At 41.3% G+C, this 26,164-nt stretch overlaps 1 protein-coding gene across 2 annotated transcripts in view; it reads left to right on the top strand.

Moving 5' to 3' along the window:
- chm (CHM Rab escort protein) overlaps positions 1–26,164 on the top strand; it is a 169,488-nt gene that overhangs the window by 84,628 nt on the left and 58,696 nt on the right. The gene's annotated exons all lie outside the window — the stretch shown is intronic.

Below are 26,164 nucleotides of genomic sequence, written 5' to 3'. Positions count from 1 at the left end.
ATTTGGATAGGTTAAGTGAATGGGCTAGGTTCTGGCAGATAGAATACAAGGTTGACAAATGTGAGGTTATCCATTTTGGTAGGAATAACCGCAAAAGGGATTATTATTTAAATGATAAAATATTATAACATGCTGCTGTGCAGACAGATCTGGGTGTGCTAGTGCATGAGTCACAAAAAGTTTGTTTATAGGTGCAACAGGTGATTAAGAAGGCAAATGGAATTTTGTCCTTCATTGCTAGAGTGGATGGAGTTTAAGACTAAGGAGGTTATGCTGCAATTGTATGAGGTGTTAGTGAGGCCAGACCTGGAGTATTGTGTTCAGTTTTGGTCTCCTTACCTGAGAAAGGACGTACTGGTGATGGAGGGTGTGCAGAGGAGATTCACTAGGTTAATCCCAGAACTGAAGGTGTTGGATTACGAAGAGAGGTTGAGTAGACTGTAATTGTACTCGTTGGAATTTAGAAAGATGAGGGGGGGATCTTATAGAAACATATAAATTTATGAAGGGAATAGATAGGATAGATGCGGGCAGGTTGTTTCCACTGGCGGGTGAAAGCAGAACTAAGGGGCATAGCCTCAAAATAAGGGGAAGTAGATTTAGGACTGAGTTTAGGAGGAACTTCTTCACCCAAAGGGTTGTGAATCTATGGAATTCCTTGCCCAGTGAAGCAGTTGAGGCTCGTTCATTAAATGTTTTAAGATAGAGATAGATAGTTTTTTGAAGAATAAAGGGATTAAGGGTTATGATGTTCGGGCCGGAAAGTGGAGCTGAGTCCACAAAGGATCAGCCATGATCTCATTGAATGGCTGAGCAAGCTCAAGGGGCCAGATGGCCTACTCCTGCTCCTAGTTCTTATGTTCTTATGTTCTCTGTAGTCTCTTGCAATCTTGGGTCGAGCAATTGCCATACCAGGCTGTGATACAGCCAAGTAGGATGCTTTCTATGGTGCATCTGTAAAAATTGGTAAGAGTCAATGTGGACATGTCAGAATTTCCTTCAGAGGATGTGTTTTATTGGAAAGTTTTGGAATGAGCTTGCTCAAGTTTGAACATGAATTTTGCAATAAGTCAGGAATTCCATATCTGTGTAACTGTTAAAGTTCAGCAGTTTTATTTTAAATTTAAAGACTCTGTCTTTGTGAACATAAATTCAGTAATACAAGTCAGGTGCTTGCATCCTGTTACATGCTGACCTGTAGGTATGCGATGAGCTAAAATAGAGTGCAGTCGTCTGTCTGGACGTTAAGAAGTGCAAGTTGAAATGAGCTGTGTTAATGGGTGCAAACATAATTGAGTGGGCAGGCAGTTAAGAGGATCAGGCCAGGAAAAAATGAAACTTAATGCTGATTGACAGTGAATTTGGGGCAGAACAAGCAATATGAACGAGATCAGGGATTGAAGAAATATCCTGAAGTTAGGGCACATGAGATGTCCAGAAGACAATTCTAAACAGCAGCTATAGGCAGGAGGAAGAACCAAGTTGTTGGTAGAAATTTCATGGGGAGGGGGCTTTAAACAGCAGTGGAATGCCAAGTTTTCTTTTTCTAATATTGAGCTAAGAATGAGGGATCAGACGAGATTTTGTTTAAAAGGGGGCATGAGAGACAATGGAGAACACATGTGGAAAACAAGTCAAGGGATTGCTTTGTAGGAGTAACATTTACTTTTTTTGAATTATGTCTTTCAACTTGTGTAGTTTTCTGCTTGATTAGAGGGTGATGTTGATTCAGGGTCATGAGTTGCTGTCACAGGTCTTTATGTGACTGAACAGGCCTGTCGACCTTTGGGCACATGTAGCAAGACATCCTATTCAGAGTGCAGACTTGCTTAGCTTTCTTATCTTCTCTGCCATCACTCTAACTCATCATTAAGACATGGCTCAAAGCATGATGTAGCTTGATGGGGAAGCTGTTGCCATTTTAAACGATTGAACAAGCTCTTCCCCCGTCTTTATGGTCAATGCTGCCAAGCTTCAATGTGTATTTCAAGCATTTTCTTTGCCCTCTTCTGGCACATTAGCTAATTGAGAGTTCAGAAAATGAGACCTTTGCTAATGCAACAGTTTTCAACCATCTGAACCCAGTGGTCCAGTCTATTAAAGTTGGTTTTGCAGGAGTCTGGCTGAATGCTTGAGCTGGCCTCAAGAAGGCACTAGCACTTTTTCAGTCCTCCGCTTGAATCCGGAGGATGTAATGGAAGCATTGCTGATGGAATTTCTCTAGTTCTCTTAGATGTCACTGATATATAGTCCAGGTTTCACTGCAGTTCAGTGTGTGCTGAAAACAACTGCTCTATATATTATATATCAAGACTTTTGTTAATTTATGGAGATCTTTGTTCTCAACTGTTTATTGCTGTTGTTTCAACTTTTAACTTCAATCTCAATTGGCAGTAAGGTAGTGGTGCTTTCCTTTCCCTGATATGAATTTGTCAATGGTCAAGAATGAAGTGATGGGTTGAACAGCTTATTTCTGATTGAGCTCAATTATTCCAAACCATTTTTAGTTATTTTGTTATTTGGGTCACTAATAGGTTCAACTTTGTTCTTAATTTTTTTGGATATGATTTGATATTGGGCATGGGGAATACAACATTTTTGTTAGCGAATTGTGTTGGTGGAAATAGACAAGATACAGGGAATGCTGGAAATCTGGAATGCTCAAGTAGTGGATTTGGCAACAGTGAATCAGGCAAGTTGGACGTGCAATGTAATGCGGCAAAGTGTAAAACATTACATTTTGGAAGGAAAAATGAGAATGAAGGCAATCACTGGAAAGACTGAATGAAAGGAGACAAATTTTAATTACATTACTTGAATCCTGAAATCATTTAGCATGAGAGGGGTAAAGTTGATTAGACTCTGGCTGCCCTTTGTAATTGTGGATGCTGCATCGTTGAGGTATTCAAGGCTGAAATAAATTTTGGGTCTTGCAGGGAATTGAGGGATATTGGGAGCAAGCATAAAAATCAGCCATGGTTTGTCGAATGGTATCCCATAATGTGCTTTTTGTAGGGAGTATGAGCACCCCAGAGAGGGGTGAGGAAATCATTAGCATTTTCACCTGCATAAATAGCTGGCCAGCGTGGTACCAGCTGCAGGAGTAAAGCATTGGTGAAGTACTACTGCTGTATATATAAAATTGTAAATAAAGTTATTTTCTTTTTACTCTACAAACTCGTGCTGGATTCTTTGTGGCCCTCACAAAAATATCCAATTCCATTGTGAAAGTTATAGAATCTGCTTCTACCACCTTTTAAGATGGTGCATTTTGGATCATAAACACCTGCTATGGTTTTTGACTTAAAGTCTTCTCATCTGGTTCTTCTGCCAATTCTGCCATGTCTTCTCCCATGAAACCCCAGGGTTGTGTGGGCAGGAAAAAAAAACAGGATCCGTAAAACCATTTTACAAAGAAGGAAGAATGTGGGGGGCTTTGCCCTGCGTCTGCCCTCCTATTCTACCACTGGGCGGAAAACGCAGAAATGGCATGGGCTGGGTGAGAGAGTAGGAAGTGGAATGGGTGCAAAGAGAACATCCCTCTGAACACTGGTCAAGGCCCCACTCCCTTTTCCTCAAGTCAAATACTCAAGAAACTTGGTGGTGGTGTCCACGCTAAGGAATCAGCTCACACATCAGTTCTATGGCCCCCATCTACAAAAACCACAAATTCATCCTGGCAATAATACACACTTCCTTCAAATTGTGGAGTCAGGACAAAGGGGTACTGACAGTAAGGGACCTGTACTTAAACAGTAGAGTAGCGAACCTGGGAGAAGTAACAGAAAAGATCCAGCTCCTGAAAAAGAACAAGCTCCGATACCTGCAACGAAGGAACTTCCTCCACAAGGAGACCTCTTGTTCTACCACCTACATGGACATACTCTGGAGAGACACCTGGCAGTGGGTGAATTAGGGGACGGTAACTGTGTCGACATGTACGGATGAATGTTAGAGGAGGTAAGTGCCCCACTGGACGAGACACTGGGAAGGTTGCAGGAAAAGCTGCGATTGGAGATACGGGAAGGACTCTGGATCGGAGCACTGCATAGGACGACCTGCACCTCCTCATGCGCAAAGCAGAGCTTAACGCAGCTAAAAGTAGTGCATAGAGTGCACTTGACCAGAATACAAGTGAGCAGGTTCTTTTGGAGGTGGAGGACGAATGTGAACTGTGCCAGGGAGGCCCGGCCGACCACATTAACATGTTCTGGTCCTGCCCCAAGCTTGTTGGGTACTGGCTGCTTTTTATGAAGCCATGTCCAGGAATATGGAAGTGAGAGTGGAGCCATGACTGCTAGTGACAGTCTTCCAGGTACTGGGATAGCTAGAACTCTTTTTACAGGGAGAGGAGCAGGCACCCTAGTCTTGGCCTCCCTGACTGCCCACCAGAGACTCCTGCTCGACTGGCTGTCCGACCTGGCGTAATTCCTTAAATTGGAGAAAATAAAATTTGCCATCAGAGAAATGGAAGAAGGCCTGCATAATACATGGCAGCAAATCAGCAGCCACTTTGAGGAGTTGTTTGTGACTAGGAACTAACTAAGGTGGGGGTTGGGGGGGGGGCAGTGGTTGGGATGGTGACCAGCAATTAATGAAGGGGTTGGGAACAAAAAGGGGGAGACTGAGCTGGGCAGGGGAAAAGAAGGTGGGGGGAGGGCAGAGAGGAGGCAACACCCAGATTACAAGGAGAAAGAGTGCAGAGAGATTAAAAGATGCTGAGGGGCAAGGGGGGGGGGGGGTAACCCATTGATGCTTCCATGGCAACTAATAGGTTGTGCTTTTGTTGCTTTGATCATACCCCTAGTATGTTTTAATACAATGGAGTATAATGTATATAGTTTATGGTACAGTAATTGTAATCGATCATTTAGATTTTGCTGTTAATTTGCCTGGTGTTCGTGTATATGGTTCCGATGTTTTCTTATCTTTTCCTTTTTATTACATGTAGTTAGAAAATTGTTTTATTCGGCACTCGATACTCCTGGGAGATACTACTCCAGAATGCTGACAGCCTCATGGACTTTTGACATGTTTTTAATGTGCTGTCACAGGTCAGGCACAGCAGCATAGTCTTTTTATTTGGAGGAAGCTGCAAGTTAAAAACTGACTGTCTCTACCTCAAAAGGAATTTTTCACCCACCACTTCTCTTTCAAAATCTGAAACTTCTCCTCCCATTTGCCAGAACTCCCTTGCATATAACACACCTGGCATATAACACGCATGGGCTTTGCATCCATATTTGCATTGACAAAATAATGCCCCAAGAAATCGTCTTTACACTATTTAGTTCCTGAGTTACGTTTCTTATTTGTATGCTGTTAAGCAGAGGCCCTGGGGCTCTGTATAGAGCGAACACCAGCATTGCTCTGTCCTGCCCTAAACACTCCTGAGCAACTCTCTCCAGCAGATTCAGATGTGAAATCCTGGCTAGTAGTTACTCTGCCTATTTGTCCTTCCAGCCATCTCTTTCTTGTAACAAAACGATTAATCTTACAGTCCTGTCGTTTTACTTGCTACCAGCTAGAAAATGGAAGCAACTCTCTTCGTGATTTTGCATCAAAAGCACGTACATACGTGCTTGACGTCTACGTGCAGGGCACATGACCTGCTTACTGCTGCTGTTTTTGGCCGGAAGAATGCACGCAGTCTCATTTTGTTCTCATTTATAAGGTGGTAGTGGCCACCATTCTCAGTAAAAATGCCGGTAGCGGCCATTGGGTGCTTCTCCCGCGATCGCCATGACCAATCACGCTGGGACCATCCCGACACCTCCGCGCGACCACCTTGCGTCGCAACCTGTACTTTGAAAAACCCTGCACATCTTTTGTTCCTTTGTTTCTTTTCTGTTCCCCTCCCTCACCATTCTCTTTGACCTTGAAAGAGGAGCTCTCCTACCTTTTAACGTATTGCAAATCTCCTATTGTCTGTCTCACATCCCTTGCTCAAAACCTGTTACATTTTTAACTTTTCCCAGTTCTGATGGAAGACCGCGGGTCTGAAGTGTTAACTCTGTTTCTCTCTACTACAATAACCTGCTGAGTATTTCCAGCATTTTATGTTTTTAGAATTCCAGCTTTTCAGTTGAGGACCAGTTGCTTGTATACTGTTGTTGTACCACGAGCAGGTTTTCCTAATCCCCTCCTTGTACTGCCTGAAATTTGGATGCTGTTTTCCAGTCTTTCTATCGGTTGGAAACCTGGAAATGATTTCCAGCCAATAAATACTCAAGTCGCTTGCGTCTTCCGAATAAATAGTGAAAGCAGAGGGCAGAAGAAAGGCTTATAGGAAGAGTTGAAGTGAGGAAAATTAACATAGATTTTTACTCTGCAACTTTGCTTTTTAGAAACCAATATCGGGAACAAGGTATGTGGGTGGGTGGGAAGGAAAACAAATGGAGCACAGGTAAACTGAATTGATTATTTTTATAATAAATCTGTGTTTGCATGAGTTACTTCGTGAAAGTAGCTTATTTCTGATTGTCATGTTGGTAAAAGGTATCTGATAACGTGTAGTGTTTTTGAACAAAATAAATCTCAACATTCAGATATCATTTTCCCCTTTATTGTAAGTATCTAGGAGATGTTAAATGTGAATATTTATTCTCAGCAGTTTTAAAAAAAAATTTAAAGCACCCAATTCTTTTCTTCCCAATTAAGAGCAATTTAGTGTGGCCAGTCCACCTATCCTGCACATCTTTGGGTTGTGGGAGTGAGACCCACGCAAGCACAGGGAGAATGTGCAAACTCTACAAGGACAGTGACCCGGGGCCGGGATCGAACCCTGGTCCTCAGCGCCGTGGGGCAGCAGTCCTAACTACTGTGCCACCATGCGTCCCCGATTTTCTCAGCAATTGATGTTTGTCTGTTATCTCTTCCAAGGTGATTGATCTTAATGTCAAAATTTTTTAAATAAATGCTTCTTTCCCCTCATTCCAGTTTACTAAAATAAAAAGGGTTAATTGGCATTTTTATTTGAACATTTTAATGAAAAGTATGTAGATGTCTAAAATTGAATGTTTTAAGTTAGACCCTTGTTCGGGTCACTGAAGTGTTAAACAGCCCATGACTTTAGTCAGCTACATGTACTTTTCTTGGAGCCAAATCTCTCTAAACCTATACTTTTTATTTAGCATCTTTTGATCTCTATTGTAGTTTAAGATGAAATAGTTTCCAGCCTTACTTGTTTTAAAACATCCTGATGCTGGAACAGAAGCAATGGTACCCCTCAAGCCTATTTAGTTCTTGTTACATTAGCTTTTAATTATGAAAAACAACTAGTTAGAGGCAGTATTTTCTCTCCATTAATGTAAGTGTGTAATGAAGATTTATTTTGGAAGTGACCTTCACTGTATTAGCAGAAACAGTAATCAGCAGAATTAATAGAATAATCAAATTATACACAGAACCATTAATCATCATGAATAGTGCTGTCAGAGTTCAGCTATTAACGGGTCTTATTGTTTAGCAGCTGCATTAAAAATTGCTTCCACTGATTTGTGTCTTGATAGGAACTGAAATGGTATTTAAAGACTATATGGAGCAGTATGATGCGAGGTCTGAAGTTTCTGCAGTTGTTAATTTAGTCATAATGTGATTTGATACTGCAAGGTTAAAGGTGAGAGCAAATACAGGTTTAGCATCCTCTTTCAGCAAATGAACACATCATTGATACTGGTAGCAACTAGTTTGATGTTTCAAATGGCGTTACCACTTTTGAGGGTTAATAGCATAAAAAGGTCCCTCCAGTCTATAGACTACAATTATCTGAATGGTTTTTCTGTATATGATTAAGATTGGGATGACAGTTGTCTTTGATTTACTAATGCAAAGGGTAATGGATATGGCCTTTACTTCTTCATTAATGACAGTGCATGTGGTTCAGTTTAAACCATTTTGGGGGGAAAAACAAAAGCCTGTGAACCATTCTGTGCTCATTAACCTTGCAGGAGAAAACATGCTTGCTCATAAAAATGACCTATTAATTAGTTTGATTTCTGAATCCAAGAAGCTGTAATTTTGTGTTTCTCATCATCCTTGCATGCAGCTACATTTACAAGATGGCACAGCATTATTTTTATTGGTCAGGCACATCCAGGTTCCTATTTCCACCACACAAGCAAAACACTGCTTGAAATCTGAAATAAAAAAAAGAAAATGCTTAAAATCATCAGGGCTGCCAGCATCGGTAGAGAGTGAAATGGAGTTACTATTTCAGATTGATGATCTTCCATCAGAGAATTGGGAAGACATTGAATAAAAAGAAAATAAAGGACCGTGAGGAAAGACCGTGAGGCAGGCATGATGGGCTGAACAGACTCTTTCTCTGCTGATGATTCAATGATGGAGGGCAGGTCATTGATGAAGCAGCTGAAGATGGTTCAGTCAAGGACACTGCCCTGTAGTGGCGCCTTGAGAGGATTGGTCTGTCTCCACCACAACCATCTTCCCTTATGTTAGGTATGACTCTTTTCCCAATTTCTATTAACTTAAATTTCATTTGGCTGTTTTAACACCATAATCTTATCAAAGTAGCGTTGCCTCATCTCTGGAATTCAGCTCCTTTTTTCATGTTCGAACCAAGTGTGCAATTACGTCTGGGACTGAAATGATCCTGGCAGAACCCAAACTGTACATCACTAAGTAGGTTATTGGTCAATATATACAGCTTGATAGAATTGTCAATGGCACCTTCCAAAACTTGGCTGATGTCAGGATGGTAACTGACCATATTGGGCTTGTCCTGCTTTTCTGGTGAACTGGACATATCTGGGCAACTTTTACTGTTTAGTAAGTAGTTGTTCGTGTTGCGGCAGCACTGGTACAGTTTTGCTAGAGGCACAGGTGTTTCTGGACTGCAGTACTTTTGCGCTACCGACAGAATAGCATAGCAGCCTTACGCTTTGCTATATCCAGTGCATTCAGCCATTTCTTGATCTTGCTTTGTGTGAATTGAATTGGCTGAAGACTAGCTTCTCTAATGCGTGGAACTCAGGAAGAGGCTGAGATGGACCATCAACTCGGCACTTCTGACTGAAGGTGGTTGCAAATGCTTCAGCTTTTACTTGCACTTGTATTGGACTCTGCCATCATTGAGGATGTGTATGTTCATTCAGCTAATTCCTTCTGTTAGTCGTTTTAATTGCCAACCACCATTCACGACTGCAGAGCTTTGATCTAATTAATTGATTGTGAGATCCTTTAGCTCTGTCTGTTACATGTTTTTAAAAATTTGTTCATGGGACATGGCCGCCGCAGGCTGTGACAGCATTTATTGCCCATCCCTAATTACCCTTGAGGGGGAAGTTAAGAGTCAACCACATTGTTGTGGGCCTGGAGTCACTTGTAGGCCGGACCAGGTAAAGATGGCAGATTTCCTTCCCTAAAGGACATTAGTGAGCCAGATGGTTTCATGGTCATCATTAGACTTTTAATTCCACATTTTTACTGAATTCATGTAATGAATTTCCTGTTGAACTAGGTTTGGCCCCCTGGTTTGATTGCAATTATAGAGTAAGGAATAGGCAATGCATTGTGGCTCATTCAGTTGGGTCTTGAACAAGCAGTAACAAAATAGCACAGGCAGTGGAGAGATTAATACAAATGGTGGTGAAGTGGAACATGGATGATAATGTACATGTGGGACCTGACTGTCTTTGGATGTTCTTGATGGGTAAAAAGAGGGATCCAAGAATAAATCCTGACTTAATGGTCTGTGGAATGAAGAAAAGCCATCAAACTAGGCTCATGCGCAATGATTGGGTGGGTAAGCCTGGCAAACGACCAAGAGCAGCCCAACTCAGCTGGGCAGTGAAGGAAAGGCACTGGAGATTGATGGTGAGGTCAAATGTGCCATAGGCTGCAGAGAGTTCAAGAAGGATGAGAAGTAATGATGCACCGCAGTAATTGTCACAGGAAGTCATTTGTAACCTTGAATAGGGCCATTTCATTGATCAATGTTAAAACATGGAGTTGTGGAAAAAGAGGGGACCAATTTAGGAGGCAAGAGCCTGTGCAAGGGCTTTGGAGATAGAATATCGTTTGCAAAGTCAGAGATGTTAAGGTTTTTATATTTGAGAAAAGGGGCTATGATAGCACATTTAAAAGAGTGAGGAAGTTCCTGATGAGTGGGAATTGTTAACAGTATCATCGGGCATGCAAGGCATGAAGGCAACATATATGGTCAGCACTTTATTGGAGATAGTAAATAGCATTTACGTTAGGAAAACAAAGGTAATTTAAGGGAATAATATTTGTATTGGTAAACATTAGAAATAACTTATAGTTTTAAGTGTGTTTAATTTAATGTTTCTATGCCTGGAAGGGTAAAACCTATAGTTGTCATGCTGGACAAATATGTTTGTATGTGTGGGGTTTGGTTAAGTACCAACTGTGTTTCTATTGTGTTTAGAGAGGACTCCAGTATGAAGAATAAATAAAGGGCATAAGCATTTGAGGGTTGCTTAGCAACTGGAGGCCATTATAAGGATCAAAAGTTTTTTAGTTTTAGCTGAATTTGTGGGCAGCTGGAGATAGGATCTCGAGGGAGGAAATGTCTTTCGAATGTCTCTCAGCTCTGCAAGGAGGATCTTGAGGGAGGAAATGTCTCTCGAGGAATGACTCTGCAAGAAGAAAGACTGGACAGGACGGGAGGTATAAAGAGGCAGGTTCCTAACGTATGTTACAGTCCAGATGACCAGAAAATAGGGACAGAAACAGTTTTTAAGACAACTGGAGTTAAGAGAACAAGAGACCAAGGTATTGCTCAGAAGAATTTGAGGAAGGGTGAACAAAAGTTAGAGACAATCGCAGGAACTGGATTTAAAGTGGGACGTCATTTAAAGTTTGAAGTTATTTCAATACACTCTGGGAATCGAAAAGCATTGTGAGCAGTCTGTGCACCAGGCAAGACAAAGACATCCTAAAGGGGTTGGTGTGAAATCCTGGACTGGATTCACTGTTAAAAGGGAGCAGAGGCTTTGTTTAAAAGTGTCATTTGTAAAACCTGGTTTAGATTTTGGAATGCAAACCACTCCAGGTAACCATAATTATTGGAGATGATGTTAAAGTGTGTTTCTGGGAGTTGAGTTTGGAAACTCTCTCATGCCAACCATAGAACCATGTAATTCCTACAGTGCAGAAGAAGGCCCTTCGGCCCACTGAGTCTCACTGACTTGGAGTGTTAATGAGACCATTGTTGCTTAAGATGTACTTTGTAATCATGTTAATTTTTAAGATAAGGAGAGGCTGTTGTATAATAATCCAACTTTCCAAGTTTTATAAATGTTTTTTCCTGGTTATTAAAACTAATTACTGGTCCTGTGATTCTGTTCCTTCACGTTTTGTTTAAAAAAAAAGTAAAAATTACTGTCTTTTGAGGTTGGGGTTCACTCTGGGATCTGCCGGTTCAGTTATACCACCATCTGGAATTGTAACACTTGCATAGATCTGCCGGTCATTGCTTTTTGACTTCAGTTGAATCTGGGACAAGGTGCTCAACAGGTAAAGGAATTAATAAAAAAAAAAATTGTTTTTCTTTAGCTAATGTACAACTGACACACATCATAAACACATCTAACTAAATTGTGCCTATTCACAGTTACATTTGTTTCCCCAAGTAGGCATGTTGTCAAACTGTGAATACGATACAGACAGCACCCCAACATGAGACTCTGGTTAATGTGTTATGCATCTTTGCATTTTTATCTATGAAGTTTTAAAATCAATTTTCCTGTTCTTGTGTATTCTTCATGTATCTGCTATCTTCCATCTTGAGACGTTTAACTGGGTTTTATCGGAAAGTGCCGAGATGAACAGTACCTTAATTGTTTTTGCGATTGGAACCATTAATATGACCATAAGATTACAATTGAGGATTATTTCATAATATTAGCCCTATACCGTTGCTATCTTAAACAGCTCTTTCTGTCTTTATTAATTTAAATAACTCGAATTATATTATGGATTTTAGGTTTTCCGTTCTCTTGCATTTCAACAGCCATAACCGGGCATTGTACACCAGGTGTGGTCTGACCAGAGCGCAATATTAATTGATGCCAAATCACCTGATTTATATTACGCAGTTAAACATTTTGTTGACTTTGGTTGCTGTTGTCAGTGGTTGGACAGTGGCTGGAATCTTCCATTCTGATACCATACATTCGGTGGTGGAAGTAAGAAGTGATTTCCGCTGGGTGGTGTGGGACGTCTGACCACATGCGATCTTGCATTGTTGAACTTACAACACATCCACCCGCAATGTGCTCACCGATTCTCACGGCAGGGCAGGTGGGAACCCCCACTGTTGCATCCATGGAGTCAAAGGTCCGGGTGCCACATTTAAAGGACGCCTGGCCAGCTTGCGCAATTTCTTCCACCTTTGCCTGACCGCTGCTCCACCCTTCCCCATGAACACTTCCTCTCTTCACCTTCCATGCAACCTGCACTGCCACCACCCAATCTTAAGCATAGGCTAGCATTTAAAGGCACTCCTCAAAAGAGGACAATACGTGACAACTCAACGTGAATGATGGAAGAAGTCAACCTCACTAGGTGCATGCAACTTGTATGCAGTCATGAATGTGAACGTTCTAATTTCTTGCTGGTGGGAAATTTAACTTTGAGGGGAGCTTAATTTCAGTGAGGTGGCCTTTTAATGGGCGTGCATAATGTGACAATGCATGTCAAAGGGCATCCCGACATTATTCTCTGGGAAGCTTAGCCAGCCTTCAAAGTCTCAAGAACATAATTGCTAAAATTCATCCAGCCATCGGGAAATAAATTTTTTCCCCCACACCCAATTACGTTTCCCTACAACAAAGTTTCCTGCTGTTGGTGGGCCTGGAAGATTCTGCCCAAGTGTCAAGTCTACAACTCCCAGACTTTTTGGCTTAATCACTGAAAGTACATGCCATTCGTTTTCTCCTCATTTGCCACTGCAAGCAAATAGGCAGATGTGCCATAAATTCAAATATCCAAAAGCTGTTGTTTAAATTTCTGTTCAACGTTATCTTTGCAAAAACAGCATCTCACTTTCAGCCTCACGATGGAAATACTTTGAATAACATGAAATTGCTGTATTTGTGCTGTAGATATGAACTACACACGCCATAGAAAATTAAGTACACTTTTCAACGTTATTTGCTACCATGCACCTCCTTGACACTGAAAATTAATTATTACAAGTTTGGAGTATCATTTTCTTCCTGTTTTAATTTTTGAAGATTGAAATTTAAAATTAACTTTTTCCTTTCTGTCATTTTTTCCTTCCCTCCTAATCTAATATTTCATTTTGCTAAATTTATTTCGCTTTCCTGTTTGATTTGACATTGAATCCATCCACATTAATTTACACCACCACCCCTGTCATTATGCTGTTTATTTCTCATTCCTTTATTTGTTTAAGGAGATATACAATTGTTTGCCATGCTCCTTAAAGACCTTCGCTGTGCTGTTATTAGACTGCACTCTCAGCATCAAGCCATGTAAAAAAAATCAAAAATCAAACACTAGCAAAAGCAATCCTAACAAACAACAGGTGTAATTACTTAACCAATGTAACCTAAATAATGACCCCTTAAACATCAGTTCTCCTTTAACTACTTTAGAATGACTGTCACCCTTTCCTGGGGAACTACTTATTTTGAGCTCTTGTCACTTGCCTGGATTTTCACTTCACTCATGTCAAGTCCTTGATTTTATTTATGTCAGCTCCTGTGGCTGCTCTTGTCTTGTGAATTCTTGGAGGAAATAACCATTCAGCATATTTATTTTAATGCTATTTATTCTTCAGCTTCAAGCTTGTTTGGAGGGAGGGGGCCATGGGTGAAGGGCATTTTTGTTTGTTTCCATCTCTTCTCCCACTGACCTAGAATTGTGGTCCTGGAATGATTTTGCTCCGATTGTGTTTATCTGTTGGGGCTGTTTGTTTTTCTGGGTACCTCTCTAGCTTCAAATCGCCATTTCAAAGTGTTTCTGTTGGAACACTACCAACATGCCCCCCACCCAACCCCTTTTTCTTTCCTGCAGAGATTGCAGAGGAGTTTTTGCTCTTTATTTCACCTCTGATTTGTTTCGGACATACATACAGCTGAAGTTTTATACCCATCACCTGTCAATAAATGGGTTGGTTGAGCAGCCCATAGCTGCATATTCCGACCCACTTACAGCCTGACACAATTTTGTAAATTCATACTTCATAAGGAGGTGGTACCAGCTGATAGTGGAAATGTCAGCTGAGCTACTAAAATAATGAAATATTCTCCAAATGAATGCAAGTAAATTATGCAGCTAATTAAGACAAATCGCCCATTTAAAAAAAAGTGTAAATCATTTTTCAGCACCAATATAGACCACTGATGCTGCTGCGAACTGACACATTCAACTGGTTGTGATTTAACATTCAACTCCTGTACAACAATGTCGTCTTATACAGTATTGGAAGTCTGCAATCCCCCACCCAATAAATTCTCTACTCAATCCTTATTTTTAGATTACCTACCCACTGAAGTTAGCATTGCTGTCTCACGGCACTGAGGACCTGGGTTCGATCCTGACCCCAGTTCACTGTCCGTATGGAGTTTGCACATTCTCTCTGTGTCTTGTCCCCACAACCCAAAGATGTGCAGGGTAGGTGGTTTGGCCACGTTAAATTGCTCCTTAATTGAAAAAAAAGAGAAAATACTGGGTGTAAGAGATGCATTTTAGGAAAAACAGGAACAATTTTTCTCCTCGAGCCTGATTGATCATTCATTCAAATCATGGCCAAACTCTGACCTAACTCTCTCAACCTGCATTTAGCTTATATCCTTCAATACCTTTAGATAACAAAAATCTCAACAATCCCAGGTTTTAAATTTGTAATTGGTCGAGATAAATTATTGTTCCAAGCCTCTTCCACTCTGTCACAGTCATTGTATCACAGAAGGAGGCCATTTGGTCCATTGAGTCTATGCCATGTGTGTAAGGTTTCCTAATTTCGCTCTCAAGAATTAGTTTCTCCCTATCTACCACATCTGCTCCTCCTTATTATCTTAATATGATTTAATTGCCCTCTAACTTTCTAGATTTGAAATACAACCCTGGTTTGTGTAATCTCACCTTGTAATTTAATGCTCGAGTCCACTTCTGAATGGATAATAAAATTCTCTGTACCTGTCATCCCAGCAAACCGACATTGCAGTTCTTCCAAGACCAATATATCCATCATAAGATGTGCTGCCTGTATCTGCTCTCAGTAACCCAGATGCGATCTAACTGGGGAGATGGGATCCTTTTTACTCTAGGTGTGGTGTTTTTTCATTGCACACAATAAGGGCCCTTCCTGTTAAATCCCTTAGATCCTATTTCTTTTGTTTTGTGTTAATCGTTTTTGTTCCATGGATCATTAATGAAAACATAACTTTAAGTCAAGCAAAGGAAGTAAGTGCCAAAAATAGTACACTGCAATACTATTTTGTCCAGAGGAACACAGACTTTATTGCATCCAAGAGATTGGAGGGGCATGTTTCGATTGGTTGGCTGGTGGCCAATGGATTGGCCAGGGACCGTATTCTGCACAGCAACTGACGACGATTGGTTCCTGTCAGGTGGGGTTTATCGGAGAAAGCCTGCAAGAGGCCACTAAACCCTCAAGGTGGAATAAACTCTTTCTCCATGCTCTGCTGCCTACTGTCTGATGGCAGAAGTTTCTGGACCTTGAAAGAAGAAGCTGTCTCCCTCGAATGCTGGCTGCCTGCTACTCCTGTGAATCCACAGTGCAAACAATTACAAGCTGAAAGAAAAGATAGCATCTACCTGAAAGCCTAGACTGGAGAAGAAACCAACTGGAAGGCGCCCGTCTGAAACAAAGACTCATCATTTTACTTCTATCATTATTTTACCCCCTGTGTGCATGTGTGTGTATATATAGAGAGTGGCATGAGTTAGAGGGGAGGTACAGGGAGGGTTAATTGTTACTGTTAATAATAAAAAGTTAATTTTGCTTAAATTTACAAACCTGGTGACTGTAGTTATTGGGCAGCCAAAGACCTCTGGCATTGTAAAATAATAGTTAATTTCAATCTTGTTGTGACCCCAGGTCAAGTGGGGCTGGAATTGACCGTACACTGGTCTAGGGTGTCATAACAACTCAATTGGCAATGAAAGTAGACAAAAGTAGTGTTTTTCCCTGAATCTTTAGAAAATTAACATAACTGGAACTATTGGACTTGAGCAAAATCAGTATACTTACAGCTAGGATTGTGATTCTGGAAATGCTCGCTGAAGTTTGAAGCAGTTCCTACATTGTGGGAAGCATAGCAATTTTAGAAAAAAAACCTCCAAATGAACTATTTGGTAACAATTTTGCATTGAAGCGAATGTAACAAAAGATTTTTAAAACTCAATAATTTGTAATGTGATCATTTAAGGCTAATGGTTCCTCCTGCAAGCATTTCCTGTGATAGATTGTGTACTTCTTTAACCACTTCATATACATGGAGATGGTTTTCACATGCTTTCTCTGAGATTGAAAAGTAAACCTCACACCTGTTCTTCTGTATTTTATCATTTAAAAAAATTCATATATGGGCTGTAGGTGTTCATGGCAAGGTCAGCATTTATTGTTCATCCCTCGTTGCATAGAAGCACAGAAAATAGGTGCAGGAGTAGGCCATTCTGCCCCTTGAGCCTGCACCAGCATTCAATATGCTCATGGCTGATCATGCAAATTCAGTATCCCATGCCTGCTTTCTTTCTGTACCCCTTGATCCCTTATTGAATATATCCAATTAACTGGCCACAACAGCTTCCTGTGGCAGAGAATTCCACAAGTTCACAACTCTCTGAGAGAAGAAGTTCTTCCTCATCTCAGTCCTGAATGGATTACCCCGTATTCTTCGGCTGTGACCCCTAATTCTCGATGTCCCCAACATCTAGCCTGTCCAGTCCCATCAAGATTTAATATTTTTCTATGAGATCCCCCCTCATTGTTCAAAACTCCGGTGATTACAAGCCCAGTTGATCCAGTCTTCTTATGTCAGCCCTGCCATCCCGGGAACTATTCTGTTGAACTTCCGCTGGACAACCTGGAAAGCAAGAATGCCCTACCTCTAGCTAGGAAACCAGGGCCCTGTATAACTGCAGCAAGACATCCCTACTCCTTTATTCAAATCCTCTTGCTATGAAGGCCAGCATGTCATTAGCTTTCCACACCGCCTGTTGTACCTACATGCCAACTTTCAGCGACTTCCACCATGACACCCAGGTCTCGTTGCACTTCCCGTTTTCCTGAACTGCCACCATTTTGATAATCTGCCTTCCTGTTTTTGCCACCAAAGTGGATAACCTCACATTTACCCACATTACATTGCATTTGCCCACTCAGCCAGCCTGTCCAAGTCACCCTGCAGCCTCTTGCATCCTCCTCACAGCACACACTTGATACTCAGCTCAGTGTCGTCTGCACATTTGGAAATATTACATGCAATTCCTTTGTCCAAATCATTAATGTATATTGTGAACAGCTGGGGTCCCTGCACTAGTCACTGCCTGCCACTCTGAAAAGGACCCCTTTTATTCCCACTCTGTGCTTCCTGTCTGCCAACCATTACCCCCAATGCCATTGGCTTTAAGTTTGCTCACTAATCTCTTATGGTGGAACCTTGTCAAAAGCTTTTGAAAGTCCAGATACACAACATCCACTAGTGCACCCTTGTCCACTCTACTGGTCACATCCTCAAAAAATTCTAAAAGATTTGCCGAACATGATTTCCCTTGAGTGAATACATGCTGACTTGGACCGATTCTGTTCCCGCTTTCCAAATGCTCAGATATTTCCTCCTTAATAATCGACTCCAGCATTTTCCCTACCACCAATGTCGGGCTAACTGGTTTTTAATTCCCCGTTTTTTCTCTCCCTCCTTTTTAAAAAAAACTGGGGTTACATTAGTTACCCTCCAATCCATTAGAACTCTTCCAGAGTCTATAGAATTTCTAGGGCCACTTCCATGAGAATGTGGTTGTGAGCTGCCTTCCTTCTATATTTTAGCTTTGTTAAAAGTTGTACAGTACATTTGGAGCTAAATTGTTCCTAGGTAGATTAGGGTCATGCCAGATATTGGCATAATTGATAATACATGGATGGACAGACTAAATGCAGGGAGGATATTTTCCCTGGATGGGGGAATCCATAAGCAGGGGACACAGTCTCATGGTACTGGGTAGACCATTTAGAACTGAGATGAGGAAACATTTCTTCATTCAAAAAAAGGTAGTGAGCCTGCGGCATTCTCTACCACAGAAGGCTGGGGAGGCCAAGTCACTAAATGTATTCAAGAAAGAGATAGATAATTTTTAGATTTTTATGACACCAAGGGGGTATGAAGAGAAAGCAGGCATATGGCATTGGAATTGAGGATCAACCATGATCATATTGAACGTTGGAGAAGGCTCCAAGGGCCGAATAGCCCACCCCTGCTCCTAGTTTCTATGTTTCTACACAGGTAGTGCGGATTGAGGAAGTTATAGATCAGCCTTGAGCTTGGGTCACAGTTCTAAGCGAAATGGCAGGTTGGTCTCTGGCAGTTTGGAAAGTAGGGTTACTTACCGAAGCCAGGGAGCAGATGGCGTCAGACTGCATTTGGGGATGGGCTGAGGCATGGCAGCATGTGTTATGGGGCGAAATTGAATGGTTTTATCACTAACACAAAAGGTACATAAGCACAGCCAGGGGACACAGGTGTTCGTCTAAATGTTTGAACAATTATTTCTTTTGAGTTTTGACTATAAGGTGTTCAGGGAGTAAAAGAGAATTAAATTTCAAATTACTAGAGAAAGATCCTAATGGAGAGGAGGAGAAAAATCAACTGGGAAATTGAGGGGAATAAGTTGCTCTGTTTGTTTGTCTGGAGAGACCCAAACTGGCCATGATGTCCGCTAAACTTGCACATGCCTGAGTGGTTCATAGCAATGGAAGTGAAGACTGCTGGCTCTGGAAAAGGAGCAGTGCTCCCGCCAGGCTCTAAGGAAAGCTCAGGCCTAATATGGGGAAAAGTTGGTTCTGGAAATTTTACATACAGTGGGTAAGCTGTTTAAGATAGCTTCAGCTATACTGTGTATACATTGGATACTTCTAACTATAAACTACGATTAAACCTTTAGTTATTTTGCTATTTCATCATGAAACACATTCATACCCATGTTATCATCTGTCAACTCAAACAGCATAAAAATTAGTTGGGAAAATCACACCAATTGAAGAGGGGAACCTTGATAGACCACCATTTAGCACAAGTAAGCATTTTACGTTGATACGCTTGGCACCCAATAGAATACTCCCACTGCTTCCCCCACCCCAATGATGTAGCAGTTATTTTCCGCTGTGTATCATATGAAGGGAGAGTAAGGTTGGAATTATAATACAGCCAGTGTGAATTTAGGCTGGTATGAGATGGTACACTCTTTGGTGCACTCAGTGCTGGACCAATGCCTCGCATCCAAGTCATCTTACCACTTCTTTTGCAGTAATGCACAATCAAAATGTATTTGCATTGTTTAAATTTGGTAGTTTAACTGCACCTCAGGAAAGATTAACTGACTTAAGATATACTTCTAAAGGTTAACTTGGTGTCGGCTGGCACAAAAAAGTTTTGAAATAATCATAATTGTTTAGCCCTGCAATAATCCATTGTTTAAAATCTCTTTTGGCAATGTTATTTTGATGGTGGGAGAAGAACAAATGAATTTCACTATAGTGGCCAACCATGAAGGAAAATTCCTCTGCTCATAATATGTATACTTTGTGTGGTATGCTGATGGGTTAATTTAAGAGACTGAATAAGGCTGTAAAGAGGGAGTAATTGTAAAAGAACTGTCCTGTTAGTAAATTATGAAACAGAGGTATGTGAGACCAAACATAAAAGTTCATAGGGACACCAAATGTTTTAAGTATCTGGAGGTCACAGTAAGGTATTCCATTTTCTAATGGATGTTGCATGTCCCGGCAGTGAAAATTGTCGAATGGCAGGCTGAAACCACTCGATCGTTCATCTCTTGTTTATTGAGCTACTGTATCTTTTGGGGATGTGGGTCGAACAATTTCTTTTTTGGATCTTAGTACCGATCAGCAGTTTATGCAGTTTTACAGTAAAACCAAATGTTTTCCAGAATTTTAGAAGCAAGAGTAAAACAAGACCTCCAATTACAGGCACACGGTTCTGTAAAGGTAAAATTTGATAGCAGCATTGATACTTTAGATGCTCGGCTTTTAATTCAATTTTATTGTATTTTTATGCTCACATCATTTTCTGTTAATAAAATATCAAGACAGTATTATATCTTCTTTCACTTGAGATTTGTATCAGCCATTAGAGAAAGATTAACTGAGCCTGAGTACTCAATTATAGTTTGTAGGGAACTGCTTCAACTGGCATTGACTTAACTAAAAACTATCTCCCGGGTACCTGCAAGAGGATTCTAAAAGGTAGATTGCAGTGACTAACCTTAAAAATAATGCACACCCCTTTGCCAATTTAAAAATATTGCAAACTTTCCCAAACCAAAATAGTTTTGTCCAAAGCGTCCTACCCACCATCCCGCTTGCCTGGTATGCATGGTATGAACATGAACATTTGTTACTTGTTATTGCTTGCAGCTCTAGCCTTAAGCTGGAAAATGTCGCCTTGCTTCAAATTTCCACTTCTCCCTTACCTTCACACTCTCCAGCCATCTCACTCCCATGGGCCGCTGTCCAGCGACCCCACGCGCATGTGCGCCGGCTCTCGCTCGCTTACATGCTCTCTGGCTGTCTTCTCACCCACTCTCTGACTCACGCTCTCTCCTAAAGTGAGCCCATTTTCCAGGTCTCTCAGGCACACTCTCTCTCTCTCTTTCCTCCCTGCCTTCCTCCCCCCTCTCCCCCGCTCCCTTCTCTCACTCCTTCCCTCCCTCTCATCCTCACTCCTTCCTTTTCTCCCTTCCCTCCCTCCTTCCTTTCCTCCCGCCCTCCTTCCCTTTTTCTCTCTCAACCTTCTACCATGGTCTCTCATCCCCTCCTCCCCCTTTCTCGCATGCATGATCTCTGGCTCACTATCTCATGCACATTCTCCGGCTCTCATGCGTGCACATTCTTTGGCTCCCTTTCTCCCCCTGCCTCTCAATCTCTCATGCTCGCGCTCTCCAGCTCCTTCTCCCACTCTTACGCACACCTCTCTCTGACTCTCTCTCACCCATACCGCTCTGGCTCTCTTTCGCATGTAGGTGCTTCTTGGCACCCGTATGAGCTCTCTCCGGCTCTCACTGGAGCGAGCAGGCCCCGGCCATTCTTTTTCTTCTTTCTCTCCATCTCCCTCTTTTCCACCCTCTCTCTCTCTCTCTCTCTCTCTCTCTCTCTCTCTCTCTTTCTCTCACTCTCTCTCTCTCTCTCTCTCTCTCTTCCTCTCCTCTCTCTTCCTCCTCTCTCTTCCTCTCCTCTCTCTTCTCCTCTCTCTCCTCTCTTTCTCTCCTCTCTCCCTCTCCTCTGTCTGTCTCTCTATCTCTCTCTCTCTCCCTCCATTTCTCTCTCTCTCTCTGTGTCTCTGTCGCTCTCTGTTTCTGTCTGTCTATGTGTCTCTCACTCTCTCTTCTCTCTCACTCTCTCTTCTCTCTCACTCTCTCTCTCTCTCTCTCTCTCTCTCTCTCTCTCTCTCTCTCCCTCCTCTCTCTCTGCTCCTCTTTCCCTCCCACTTGGGGTCCCTCCCTCTTGGGGTCCCTCCCTCTCTTTCTCCCATATGTGCACGTGCTCTCTGGCTCTCTCGTCAGGCCTGAAGCATTTCAAAGGGACTTTTCCCTCTGAACACCCTGATTTACTCCTCAATCATCTCCAACACTCCTTCTCCTTCCCACCATACCATTGTGTGTAAGTGCAGGAGATGCAGCACATCAACCTTTACCTCCTCCCTTCCTACTTTTCAGGACCCCAAATCTTCCTTCCACTTAAATATTGATATACGTTTGCTGCTTTCAATTTACTATACAGCATTTGCTACTCACCATTGGCTCTACTCTACATTTGGAGACTAAATGCAGAATGGGTTAACTTCTTGTGGACTGAATGGAGGTGTTCCGCAGTGTCATCTGTAAATTCTCCATTGCACTTGCAGTCTAACCTCTTTGTCCTCTGCCTTCTGCACTGCTTAATGGAAGCTTGAGGGACAGAACCTCATCTTTGACAGCCTCTGGCCCCATTTTATAAGACAGCGGCTCCTGATATTTTTTCTGCTGTGGTCATTTGCAACTGCTCAGGGTTAATTAATTTTCTTTTCTCTTCCCATCCCTTTGCCCTACCATTCTTTTTGTCATTTAATCCCTCCTGCCTGTCCACCAGATGCATGATCCACCCTTTTACTTACCGATCTGCCCCCTTTCCCATTTCTGATGAATGGTCATCAGTCTGAACTCTGTTACCCTCTCCACAGATGCTCAATGGTCTGCTGCATATTTAAAGAATTTTCTGCTCTTGTTTCATATTTCCAGCACCATATTTGACTTTTTGGTTTATTACTTGTTGTCAGTTAACATTGTGGTCTTTGTGCAGTTTTCCATAAATAGCAGCAGTCCTGCTGTGAATTGACTATTAACATTAAAATTCTGAATACTCAATTAGAAACAACATTCATCACCTGCACTAATATTATCAAAACTTGAAATTGTGCTTGCCCTGTGCAGAGCTTTTCGCTGTTTAATAATGGTGTAGTCTTTCATTTTCTATATTAACATGAAATTATAGTGTTACAGTGCAAGAAAATATTGATGAAAATAAAAGGCTTAATGAGCTTTGGAACTCTAAACATCTAAATTAATATCTATAAACTTTGCACTTGTTGATAATAGATTTCAGACAAACTGCTGTTTCTCTCTCACATTTTGCTGAAAAGAATATAGAAAGTAATAATTACAGTGATACGAAGAAATCAATCAATCAACCCTATAATTCACGACACGCTGTAACTCCAATCCGCCGCCTTCTAAACATTTGTAGGAGTCTCAGCCATCTAGCTTTGTGAGGGCTGTCGGTATAATTCACATTCATAGATTTATCTCTGTTTTGTTAAAAGCAATTCTAAATTTACCATTTTTTTTAACTCGATGAATGTGAGTGTTGCAAAATAGCATTTATTGTCCATCTCTAATTGACCTTGAGAAGGTGATGATGAGTTGCCACTGCACCATTTGCAGTGAAATAGTCAAAAGTGTTGCTAGGTAGGAAGTTCCAGGAGTGCTGCGAGATAGGTGGTGGTGCCTTTATATGCTTTATACTTCTGTCCTTTCAGGTGGTAGAAGTGTTGAGTTTGGGAGATATTGTCAAATAAACTATGGCGAGTTTTTGAATTGCACCTTGTAGATGATATACATTGTAACCATGATGGTGGAGAGTGTATGTTTAAGATGATGGATCGGATTGATGTGTCAGCTTCTTGAGTGCAGTTGAAGCTGGACTTATTGAGGAAATGGAGCTATTCCAACACATTCCTGACTTGTGCCTTGTAAATGGTGAAATGATTTTGGGGAGTCAGGAAGTGAGTCACTAACCAAGTAGTATCCAGCTTCTGACCTGCTCTTGTAGCTCCAGTATTTATGTGGCTGGTTCTGTTATGATTCTGGTCAATGGTAATTTCCCCCAAGATGCTGATGATGGGGTTTTACATTGGCAATGTTGTTGGTGGACGGTTATTACCTGCCGTTTGTGTGGTGCTAATATTATTTCCAGTGATGTAAATTTGTAATGCCCTATATGTACTGAAGAATAGTTACATTCACACTGGGTTTTGATTTCGTAGTGAGTACCTGGCATTAATTGTCACTGATGAATTGAGCTTATTTCTATTTAAGAGTTTAACTGTCTGATAAACAGATGGATGGAACTCCAATTTTAACAGATGCTATGTTGAATTGGGGTGCAATGTTTTTTGAAAAAGAAATAGAACTCTGGAGTATTTAAAGAAGTTTGTTTTGTACTGCTGACCAGTGATGTTTCCCTATTATGGTTGCTTGCCATCTGTACTCTTAATTGTGGCCTCTTGAAGTCTGCAACCATTTAATCTATTTTGGAATATTAACGGTTCTTATATACCTTAGTGCACTGTATTAGTGCAGTCCACTACACCATATCAGGTGTAATATATTTGCTCATGCAGGATTGTATCCTTTAAAAGCTCAACTTTAATTGATTAATCCTGTTTATTTAATAATCAGATTGTAGTTTGAACTCCGAGCTTTGCAGATTGGGATGTACTAGTCAACTTCAGCATGCAGGTTGAAAACATTTTTAAAGTTGAACATTTTTAAGATTCTGCTGCATCACTACTGTTACGAAAACAAAGATAGCTTTACGGGAATTAGATTTATATTGGTAAACATTAAAAATCAGGTAAAGTTTTAAATGGGTTTAATTGAATGTTTCAGTGTCCGGAAAGATAAAACTTGTAGTTAGATTCAAGCTGGACATAGGTGTTTGCATGTGTAGGGATTGGTTAAGTTCTAACTGTGATTCTATTGTGCTCAGAGAGGGCTATGTCGTGAAGAATAAATAAAAAGCATAAGCGTGTGTGTGTTGCTTTTCAACTGGGGCCTTTAAAGATAGATAAGCTTTTAAATTTTAATTTAGCTCATTTGATTGCAGTTGAAGATAGGTTGTGAGAGAGAAGGGAGCTCTCTCACCCCTGCTAGAAGCTGTTGGTTTAGAAGGTTAAAGAAGTGACATCTCTCTCAGCCTTGCTAGAAGAAAAGCCATACGATGGAGATTACAGATGCTGGAAATCTAAAGTCCAACTAGTTAAGGAAACTGGAGAAATGAAGAGAAGTCTTCAAGAAATCTGGAGTTAAGTGAACAGAGACCAAGGTGTGGTTCAAAAGAATTCAAAGAGTAAACAAAAGTGTTCTGAGTTAAAGAGATAATTGCAGTAACCAGATTTCAAGTGGGACAGCAGCCTTCACAGGTAAAATAAATATTTTAGCCATTTTAAAACAGTCTGGGAGTCTAGGGTTAAAGCAAATGTCAGCAACTTGCACACCAGTCAAGATAAAGAAATGTTAACGGGATTGGTGTGGATCCGCTGTTAAAAGTAGAGCAAAGCTTTGTTTAAAAGTGTCATTTGAAAAACCTGGTCTGGATTCCGGAATGCAAACCGCTCAGGGAATGCATACTTATGAGCAAAGATTTTTTTTTTGGGAGTGGAGTTTGGAAACTTAAATGTGATCATTGCCAGGGGGGATTCTGAGGAGACATCTGCCAACATTCATTTTTGGATTCAGAGTGGAGAGTATATTTGATCACGGTCACCTTTTTGCAAATTAATTTACAGGATGTGGGCGTCACTGGTTAGGCCAGCGTTTATTGCCCATCCCGACTTGCCCTTCAGAAGGTGGTGATGAGTTGCCTTCTTGAAACTGTTGCAGTCTTTGAGGGGTATGTACATGCACTGTGCTATTAGGGTTGGAGTTCCAGGATGTTGCCCCAGTGACCGTGAAGTAACAGCGATATATTTCCAAGTCAGGTGGTGGGATTCCCAGGTATCTGCTGCTCTTGTCCTTCTAGATGGTAGTGGTTGTGGGTTTGGAAAGTGTTGTCTAAGGAACCTTGGTGAGTTACTGCAGTGCATCTTATAGATGGTACATATGGTTGCCACTGTTCGTCGGTGGTAGAGGGTTTGAATATTCTGGATGGTGTTGAGCTTCTTGAGTGTTGTTGGAGCTGCACTCATTCAAGCAAGTGGAAAGTATTCCATTACACTCCTGACTTGTGCCTTGTAGATGGTGGACTGACTGGGGGTTAGGAGGCGAGTTACTCACGGTAGAATTCCTAGCCTTTGACCTCCCCTGGTAGCCACAGTATTAATGTGACTTGTCCAGTTCAGTTTCTGATCAATGGTAACCCCAAGGTGTTGATTATAGGGGATTCAGCGATGGTAATACCATTCAATGACATGGGGTGATAGTTAGATTCTCTCTTGCAGGAGATGGCTATTGCCTGGCGTGTGCTTAAAAGGGACTTTGTGTTAATGGGACAATTGTAGCTTAAGATGTACTTTTTAAATCCGTGTTAACCTTAAAATCTTGTGTGTATTTGTTAAGCTAAGGGTAGAGTAAAGGCGTACTGTATCATCCAATGTTTTCAATGTTTAATGTTTCTTTTCTTGTTCAAAACTAA

The sequence above is a fragment of the Scyliorhinus canicula genome, chromosome 17 (assembly GCF_902713615.1).
Source record: "Scyliorhinus canicula chromosome 17, sScyCan1.1, whole genome shotgun sequence".
NCBI lineage: Eukaryota > Metazoa > Chordata > Chondrichthyes > Carcharhiniformes > Scyliorhinidae > Scyliorhinus > Scyliorhinus canicula.
Note: the sequence above shows the minus strand (reverse complement) of the source record. Positions and strands in the feature narration are given on the sequence as shown.